At 33.9% G+C, this 10,175-nt stretch overlaps 1 pseudogene; it reads left to right on the top strand.

Moving 5' to 3' along the window:
* Positions 1-3,177: 3,177 nt before the first annotated feature.
* Positions 3,178-7,266, top strand: LOC150020181 (tudor domain-containing protein 3 pseudogene; annotated as a pseudogene).
* Positions 7,267-10,175: the final 2,909 nt, after the last annotated feature.

Genomic DNA, 10,175 nt, shown 5'->3' with positions numbered 1-10,175 from the left:
ATCAGTGAGTCACTTCCAGAAGCCTTCTCCATATTTGGACCCAGGTAACCTGGCTTAAACTCCCAATTCCTAGCTGGACTTGGTTGTCTGTCCCCAATAACAGGCTCATAGCTGGAAATAAATTTCCCCTATAATCTGCTTCATGCTGATTCTCCTTCTAGGACTTGAGACTTAGCATATGTCCAGATATCAGTAACTAAAATCTGTGGTTCAAGAGTAAATTATTTGGCATTCAGGAATTTTCAGCTAACACCAAAGATAGAATGGTAAAGGATTTTTTCTACATTATTTAAAACATTTGGAATTTGAATTTCTTTAAGAGCTGTCCTTTACCAGGTCACTAATCAAGCAACAGTGTTTCACACACTTAGTAAGAATCTACTTTTGAGTACCAAACTATATTCTAAATGTCATAATTACAGAAGCAGACAAACTAAGCAGATCTGCATTTTAAAAAGTTATATTTTAGTATTGATTCTACTATATATACAACAAATAATACTGACTAGCCAGGCATTGTTCTATGAACTATAGGTTTAAGTCATTTAAGATTTGCAACAACTTTATGAAATATTATTGTTATGTTTTACAGTAAAAAAAAATAGAAATTTAAATTGCAGATTTTTAGACAGTAATAAAATTTACTTAATGAGGACTGCAAAAATTATAACTTTAATGGCAGAGTGACTTGCCAAAATCAGGAAAAAAAATTATTCTGTGATTACTTACTGCAACTAACAGAGGGAATAAGAGGAAAAAAAATCTCCTTCTGTAATTTCTCAGATTCTTTTGGTGACCTGTCAAGTGTTGAAGAGATTGTGGGCTGATCATATCTGTATATATGAATTTGTCCTGACTGGGACAATTATGCATACATATATGTATTAAAGGATGAATAAACTAGATGGATGAATGAATAACCACTATTTTTAATATATTTAATACTGAGAATCCCTTATTTATATTGGTTTGTAACAATCTAAGAATCATATAAGATTATGACATCCATTACTGTAATTGTTTTAAATAAAAATAGGAACTCAAAGTGGCTAAGTGACTTTTGCAAAGTCACACACCTAGTATGTAACAGAACCCAGTTTGGAAAAATAATTATTTCATTCAGCCTATTTTCCTTTCATTACTCAGACTGTTTCTTCCAAAAGATTATTTGGTTGTCCAAAATATAGGGATTAAGAATGTACCTGTTTGAAAACATTAATTAATATTTACTCACAAACTCCAAAGCATATTTTTTAACTGAACAAAGCTGCCAATCAACGAAGAGAAAAATATGTCATCATTTTCTACCTCTGCTGACAAAGAAATGGGTTGTTGTTACCAATGTTTAGATAGGACTTATTTGGGCAATATGTATTGTAATTTAATGTACATTGATTTCATTGTACCTTAAATCACTACTCATATCAAGACAGAAAAAAATATCATGCATTCTGTTACATTCGTGTATTTTAAATAATTTTAATCAGTATTCTATGCATGCTTCTTTTGTTCATACCACATGAGGTTTGTTTCTGACATCTGACCTTTAAAGACCATGCTGCTTCTATTTTATGAGCCTAAAACTACAGCTCTGAATATTACATAGTCATATGAAAATGGGCATAAAATTCTGTTTTAATACATACATTTTAAAGAGCTTACTGTGTCCTATGGCAAGAAAAAAATAAAATTGCAGTATTTTCTTTCATTAATATGATGATAATTATCTTTGACTTTTTCTACCTCAAAAAATTAAAAATGTTTATTGTATTTTTTCCATTATCATTTAGTCCCCTCATACCCCCTACCACCTAGAAATTACCACACTGATGTCCATGAGTCCTTTTTCCTTTTTTCTCAATCCCTCTACCCCCCAACATCCCCCCTCCCCATAGCTGTCATCCTGCTCTCCATCTATGAGTCTGTCCCCATTTTCCTTGTTAGTTCAGTTTGTTCATTAGATTCCACTAGGATCTCACTAACTACATAAAGCTTAGAGTTTTAACTTCATGAACATTTACTCAAACATTGCCTTGATACAGGCAGCTTTTTTAAGGATAACCCTATACTTTGTAGTATTTATATATTTATTTATAAACATGAAATAGGGAAAGTAGTGTACAGAGGAACAAAATAATATTTTGAATATACTGTATTTCATTTTCTCTTAAAAACAAGTTGAATATCTAGTTTAAAATAGCACTAGAATACAAAGTTGTATGACAATTCCTAGAAAAGTAAACATGGGGGTTTATAAAAAGATAAATACTCCACAATCTAAAAACACTAATCCTTGGAGTCAGCCTGCTACCAGAATCTGGGCACATTTCTATGGTACAACTGATGAGCCTATAGTGAGAAAGTGATTTTTGACATCACATTCTTTCCTTAGTGCAGAAGAATAACTCACTTATAAATATAGAAGCAGTAAGATTTGAGAGCCCTGGAGAGTTAAGTTTTACACTAAATAGAAGAAAGAGCAGCTGTCCCTCTACTGGAAGGATGATGCTTTTGTAAATATCAGTGCACTACAATGATCTTTTATTCGATGGCTTTCTTCCTTCAATTGTGAATCCTTTCAGTAGCATGACCAGACAGTTTTCACTTTTGAATCCTCACAGTTTAATACTGTGCTCTTGAACACTTAGGAACATTGCTGAAGAACTGTAAACTCTCCTCATCCGTGCTGTTCTGTGCTTGTGGGGCCTCTTTCTCTCCTTTCACAAAAGGTGTGTCTAGTCTTTTCTCAGCTATTTTATTTTGTATTCTCTGACATCAAAAACTCACCCAATAATACAATGTTAGTCATTTTTTTCCCATATGGTTTCCAACCCTCTAAACCTTTTTCCCAGGCACTATGTATAACTATCTGTTAGATATTGAATATCTAAATGTCACATTCTGGTAAATATCAATTATCCTTTCCAATCTACCAAAACTAGAAATTTGGAGTTATCTTGTACTTCTCCCTCTCTATACATACATCAAAATAACTCTGTTTATTTAAATTTCTAAACTGTTTATCACTCACTCCTTCACCCCTCTTCTCTGTCAGTGATTCATTCAGACTCTTACTGTGTTTCACTTACATTACTAAAATCAGAGACTCTCCTCCCTCCTTCTGTCTCCTCTCTCTCATCACTTCATTCACTTTCCTCTCCAGCCCATGTACACACCATGGTGAAAGTAAGCTTCCTAGAGCAAAAGCCTGGTGTGTTATTTCCTCGCTCACAGTAGCTTCTGCACGGATAATGCTGAATGAAATACTAGTTAACAAGACCCTATTCAAGGCCCTTCACAAACTGGGCTGAAATTGTATTTACTATATAATAACTCCTGCCACTTTTCTCATCCTTTCCTCAAGAAATTTTTACTTTGTGCTATAAAGACACTTATAAATCCCTAATTCATCTCCAAAATTTGAAAATATAAGAAAAAATTACAGAAAATTTACAACACTGGGCTAGAAAATGAATTTCAAGCTGTATTTTCCACTTTAGACACACGGTGGCGCCATTTTAACTGCCTTCGCAGCCGCACAGGAGCGAACCTAATGTCAATATGCTTTAAATTCGTGCAAGTGCTTGTGATGGCTATCACAATGTTATTTTTAAAATTTATTAATGGTGTGCTAGTGTTAAAAATGTTCCATAATATCAATAACTTCGAAACAGAATTTAGAGTTGACTCAAAAGTATACAGTGTGAGTACATAAAACAGTTTATTCTGATACCATTTATTAATTATTGTTATTATTTACTTGTATCATGACTGTAAACCTACTTTGCCCACCCCTGTATATATAGTGTATACTATTTTTTTATACATATATACATACCTTTTTACTTATAGGGAGTACTTTGGGTCACTTGAACACCAGCGCTGTGATACCAAGGTCAGTTGATCTGATAACCAAGATGGCTACTAAATGACTAACAGGCAAGTAGGGCATACGCAGCGTGGATACCCTGGACCAAGGGGTCATCCACATTCTGGGCAGGACAGAGCAAGACGCCTTGAGATTTCATCACACTACTTAGGAAGGCATGTAATTTAAAACATGAATTGTTGTCTCTGGAATTATTTAATATTTTTCAGACCACTTTGACTGCAGGTGCAGAAAGTGAAATAGTGGATAAGCGGGGTTGAGGGGTGGGGGACTGTATATTCTCGCTTCTAGATGTTCCACTAGGCAAACCATCCAAAATATAAATCTAATGGATTTTCCTTTTCTATTTAAAATAAAACAAAACCCTTGGCATTTTTCACAAAACTCCCTAGTGATTGCAAGTTTATTCTTTGGTATGGTGGTTTTTCCAGCTGTGAACATCAAACTGCTTTCAATACTTCCAAGTCAACCATTTATCTTGACATATTACTTTACTTGCTACAAAAATCTTATGACCTTAAATATAATAGTAAACTTGAATACAAATAAAACCACAAAAATCTTTATTATGTTTGCAACCATCTCTGTACCTTCCAAGACTTTCTAGTACTTGAAAACCAAATGTGGCCATTCTTTTAATTCCATTAGAAATCAGAGCTAAATTAGAAGCAGATCATGGGAAAATTTTTCCTCTGGATGAACTTAAAGCTGAGATGGTTGAATGGCTGTGTATTGTAGAAGCACTGAAAAAGGATCATGGTGGGTCAGTAACCCTTGTTTACTTCTCTAAGTACTACTTGACACCCATGTAAATAATTCTTCCAAATCACATCAAGTAAAGATGTACTCTTCCAAGTTACTGGTATCAACAAGTATGTTTTCAAAGAAATTTCTATTAACAGTGCCTCTCTCCCCTTGGCAAAACCTTAAATTAGAAAAATTGTTCTAGTAGCCCAATTATAGAAAAGGCACAGATATATCTATAATTTAAGGCTAGAAATTTTCTGGTCAAACATAGGGATTAATTAGTCTTAAAAATTTAGGGAAACCACACTGTATTTTGGGTCTGGTGGGTATCTTTTTATATACTTAGTTTATTACTCAGAGGACTTTGCTGTTTCTGCTAGGGTGGAGATGGATATTTGGAAAACAAATGGGTTGGGATAGGGTATCTCTAAGGCCCATCTCTTACCTCTCAAAGTTTTTGATAATGGTATATGGTGATACATACCCTAAATGAAAGTTAAGGACATTTTCTGCAAAGGCCCACTAGTTAAAACAGATCAAAGATCAGCTAATCTAACTGAAGTGAGGATGAGTTTTCAGGTGCTCTTCTTTTTTCTCACTATCTCCTATGGCCTCTACAAGTATTTAATGGAATATGGAATCTGGTGTAAAAGCAACTACCAGAGACCATGTCACCCCTGAGCTTGAATGTACCATTTCTGCCCCCATACTCAGTTGACATTGGATACTTTAGTAAAAACTAGATTAAGGTGAATAATATAATGTATTTGTAGTTTGCATAGGACTTTTATAAACATCTCTTAGATGGAAATAAAAATTTATCTTAAGCAGCTACTTAAAAGATTTTTTGCATACATATATCATACATAAAAAATATTTGAAATTTATACATGTTTTTTCCTTGAATCCTTTAATTTATCTCTTCTGAGCCCTGCAATTTTTTCACAGATTCTACAATATGCATATTGTACACTGTAAGTTCATTCATTTAGGAAATAGTTACTGAGCACCAACCATGTGCCCAAGAACTCTTCTGATTTCTTGATTTTGACATTATAGATTTTTGATACAAAGTGTGCTCTATCTAATACACAATAATCACATATACAAATTTCCTGTAAGGTACTCTTAAACTAGCTGTAGGATGAATGAAATATTTATGATTTATGTATATTTTAAAACATATGAGATACTTTAGAAATCTTGACTCCCTCTGGAAAAATAAAATGGATGGCAATAATTTAAATTAAAGAAGAGCATCACAGGAGAATGAATATAGATTTATATATTTTGTTGATACAGAGAAATACTATACAGTGTTCAATGATAAAAATAAATGAATTATGGCTATGTATGTCAACATAATTAATCTAAAATATCTTGGAGGCAGGAAAAGTAAGTCAAGACATGCATACAGTATTATTTCATTTACATAACATTGAAAAGCATACAACAACAAACAGTACATTGTTTCATGATATATTTGTATATGTGGTAGAATTAGGAGAAAAGAAACACTAAATACTGTACAAATTTTCTTATGAAGGAGAGAAGGAAAATGGGATTGAGGAAGGAGGATCTCTTTTGGGTATTAGAGGTACTGGTAATATTTTATTTCCTAAGCTGACTTGGAGTTCTTAGGTTTTTTTCTTTGTTATTATATTTTTATAGCTTACAAATACATAAATAGTCTTTATATTCAGTATTAACATGCAAAATGCATAAAATAAGTCATTAAAAAATTGAAGGAGATTGACGTGGCCAAGGTGGCATGGCATTTTTCTAGGTGGGCTGGTATCTTTCAGATGAAGTCACTGAAGCTTGCACAAGTTCTCCTGATGAAGTCCATATAAATTACACCATCCTGATTGCTCTCAATACAGACTTGAGAACAAGTAGCAAAAAATTCCTCCACAGTGAGTGACACCAGTGCAAGAGAGATAGAAAAGCTTGAGGATCCAACTGTTTTGCAAATTCAAAAAATTCACCATGTTGCTGTGTCAAAGAATAACGGAGAGTCTCAGGATGCTCCAAGAATGCTGCCTCTGCAAATGATGGATGCTCATCTAAGTTGCACAGCAGTAGAAAATACTTATATGTCAAAAATAAGCCTGAATACATCACCTGGAATTAAAGTTAAGCTCCCAGGCATTGTGGACATAAAAAATGGATTCCTGCTCTTGAATGACTTTAACACCACAGTTCTAGGTGTCAAAGTGGTACATCTTACTGAGAAATGGGAGTTACAGGGAAGCTTGTCAAAAGACAATAGAAGAAATACTGAACCTGAAGAGAGACTCCCATGTCTTTTGAACATAAGTGTGTATCTTGTGTCTAAGTGGATAAAAGACAACTTGATGTAAGAGAGACATTTCGTGTTACAATGCCCATCAAAAGCTCTAAATGATAATTATGGATTTGAAAAGGAAGGCACTGCTGCTATTGCAGAAGTTGCAAAGGGCAAAGAAAGCTAGACATTCAGAGGAAATGTTGGTAGTGCTGGAAGCAATCTCAACATGAGAGCTGCTGGTAACTGGAATAGGACAATTTTACACCCTATTATGATAAAATATTTTAAAATAGGGGGCCCAAAAGAAGATATTGGCCATTTACCCCAGAAAATGTACTAGAGTCACCTAAACCTGGCGATGAATGTTTTGTACTTTATTGGGTAGATATTAAATTTTACTGAGCATAAGTTGAAGCTCCTCATTTGTCAGATATGATGGCAGCTGTTAAATTCATTGATTATGGAAACTATGAAGAGGTACTACTGAGCAACATCAGGTCCATTCAAACAAAGGCATGGGAGAAAGAAGGGACCTATGACCAAACTCTTGAGTTCCATAGAGAAGCTGATGGCCAGCCAAGACAATCCACTTAGCCAACCCAGCAGTTTTACCAACTTCTCCAGGTGTGGAACTAATATGAGAAGAGTTTTTGTGAAGAAAGGAGCCATTGACTGAAACATCTCTTGACAGACCTTCTACTTTTCCTTCAGAATAAGATGCAGCCATGGTAGATATCTGGAGAACAAAAAAGAAGATTTTAAAAATTGAATTGAGAGAGAGACAGAAAGACAGAGAGAGATCAACTTGTTGTTCCATTTACTTAATGCATTATTGTGCCCTGACAGGGATCAAATCTGCTGTCTTGGCATATTGGATGATGCTCTAACCAACTGAGTTACACAGACTAGGCCATAAAAGCAAATTTTAGGGTGGGGTATCAATCCACACAAAAAATGGGAAAAATACTGAGCTAAGTAAGCAAACATCTTTCACAAGTGAAGTAATTTTATCTTCTGCCCTCAGTAACACCAATGTGCTATTTAAAATATATATATATATTCTCTTGATAAAAGTTGTTTGTGCAATTTAAAACCATAAAATTCAGTTAATTTTCTACCAAAAGTTGATACTTCATTGTGATTTTTAAAAATTTCATGTCTTCTTAGGCAATATTTAGGTACATAAATGGCTGGCAGAGTGACAATATGATTGGAAGATTTAAATGATTGCCATGCCTTTTATGTCCTGTGTTCAGTCTAAATCCATTATTATTACTCAGGTAAATTTTTAAATGTTCAAATATATCATGAGTCCAAAATGTGCACTATTTCTTTTTACTAACCTAATGGCTTAAATGAAGGACCTGAGAGAGTTTTAGAAGAGTAAAATTATTTGGGAGCTTCATCCCAAAACTGTACATATGATAGGCCTTTTTACATGAGCATGGTATGTAATTTTGTAAAATAAAACTACCTTAAGTTTACCCTTTCAGTTTCATTAGTCTTCATCCCTTCCTATGTTTTCTGTTTATTTCTTTTTCTTTTTGCAAGTTGCTTAAATATGCATTTAAAAATAGTCTCCACAGGCCAAAATGTTTGAATTGTAATTTTTAAGTTTGTTTTTAAGCTGTCAATACATATTTACCAGTGTAAAAATAATTTTTGCAGCCATCAAAATATAGTACGTATTTAACATCTTTTAAAATACTGATTTATTTTGTTGATGACATTTTCAGATAAAATGAGATACTTAAATATATATTTAAATTCAAGGTCTTTCACCCTGTATAATGCATTTCCCATTAAGCCCACTGTCTTTCTTATTACAGGTTGTTATATTTTATAATTGCTTATAGACAATTATGGAATAACTCAAGACAATAATTACACAAAGATCATTAGATTTCCTGTTGTGATGTACTAACCTAGTGACTAGATGTAACATAGAATGTACAAAATAATCCCAGAAAGTTAAAATGGTGAAGAATTAAGAAGTAGTTATTTAATGTTGTTATAAAATGCATATTATCAAACAGTGATACTTCTTCCTCTGTTTACCCTTTGTGTCCTCCATCCATTTAAAAATATCTAAATGAATTACTGTGAATATGAAAATTGATGAAGAAGCTTTGAGGGGAAAAAAGATGTAAAAAATAACAGAGCAATGAGGTGGGACAGCTAAATATTTGACCGAAAGCATTATAAAATTCCAGGGACTGATACCGTGAAGAATGATTTCACACCTGGATACCTGGATATTTGCTGCCATATCAAATATCTCGGCTATGATTCATATCCCTAGTTGGAATCTGGGCTTAGGAAAGATAATATTGACAGTTGAAGTATCTGAAGTTTCCCTTAAGTTTCAAAATTAAAGATCAGCTCCTTTAATATGGTTTTTTGGATCATGTAGAAAAAGAGAAGGTATTACATATCATTGTTTCAGAGATATGAGCTAACTCAATTTGTATTTAAACCTCTTATTGGATCAAAGGTCAAGGGGCATCTGATGGTGGGGAAACAAGTGGATGTTCTATGTAGCATTTTCCCTGATCTCTGATCTCACTTAGTTTTATAACTAACTTATGATTCCTAAACATGGTAATATCTCCGCAGAACTGCTATGAACCAGAAACAGTTTGCACCCCAGCTGCATTACATATAATTTCACCTCACATTGAGAAATACAATTGGAAAGCAGCAGGGTTCCAGATACAGTTGCGTCCTTAAATTTTTAATATCAGCATACTACCTGAAGTTTAAAACAAACTTATGTTTATTTTTTGTTATTCCCTTTGTTGTGAGCTACATTGTGTCCCCTTCCAAATTCATGTTGTCTTCTTAGTCTCCAATTCACTTCAGAATGTGGCTGTATTTGAAGATGACGTCCTTAAAGAGGTAATTAATTTAGAATGAGGTAATTAGGTTGGGCCCAAATTCAGTATGACTGATGTCCTTATAAGAAAAGATTAGAACACAGGCATGAAGAGGAGCTCTTGTGAAGACACAAGGAAAATACAGCCATCTCCAAGTCAAAGAGAGGGGCGTCAGAGGAAATCAACTCTGTCAACACCTGATCTTGGACTCTCAGACCCTAGAACTGTAAGAAAATAAATTAAGCCATCCAGTCAGTGGTACCTTGTTATGGCAGCCCAAGCAAACTAATATACCCTTCAAGTATGTTTTAAAACATAAACACAGTAGTTGTGGGTTAATGTATTATGTGAGAATGGAATCGCCCTCTTATAC

The sequence above is a fragment of the Furipterus horrens genome, unplaced genomic scaffold (assembly GCF_987537825.1).
Source record: "Furipterus horrens unplaced genomic scaffold, mFurHor1.1.pri manual_scaffold_2, whole genome shotgun sequence".
In the NCBI taxonomy this organism is placed as follows: Eukaryota; Metazoa; Chordata; class Mammalia; order Chiroptera; family Furipteridae; genus Furipterus; species Furipterus horrens.
The sequence above is the reverse complement of the archived record's forward strand: the minus strand, read 5'-3'. Positions and strand labels throughout refer to the sequence as shown.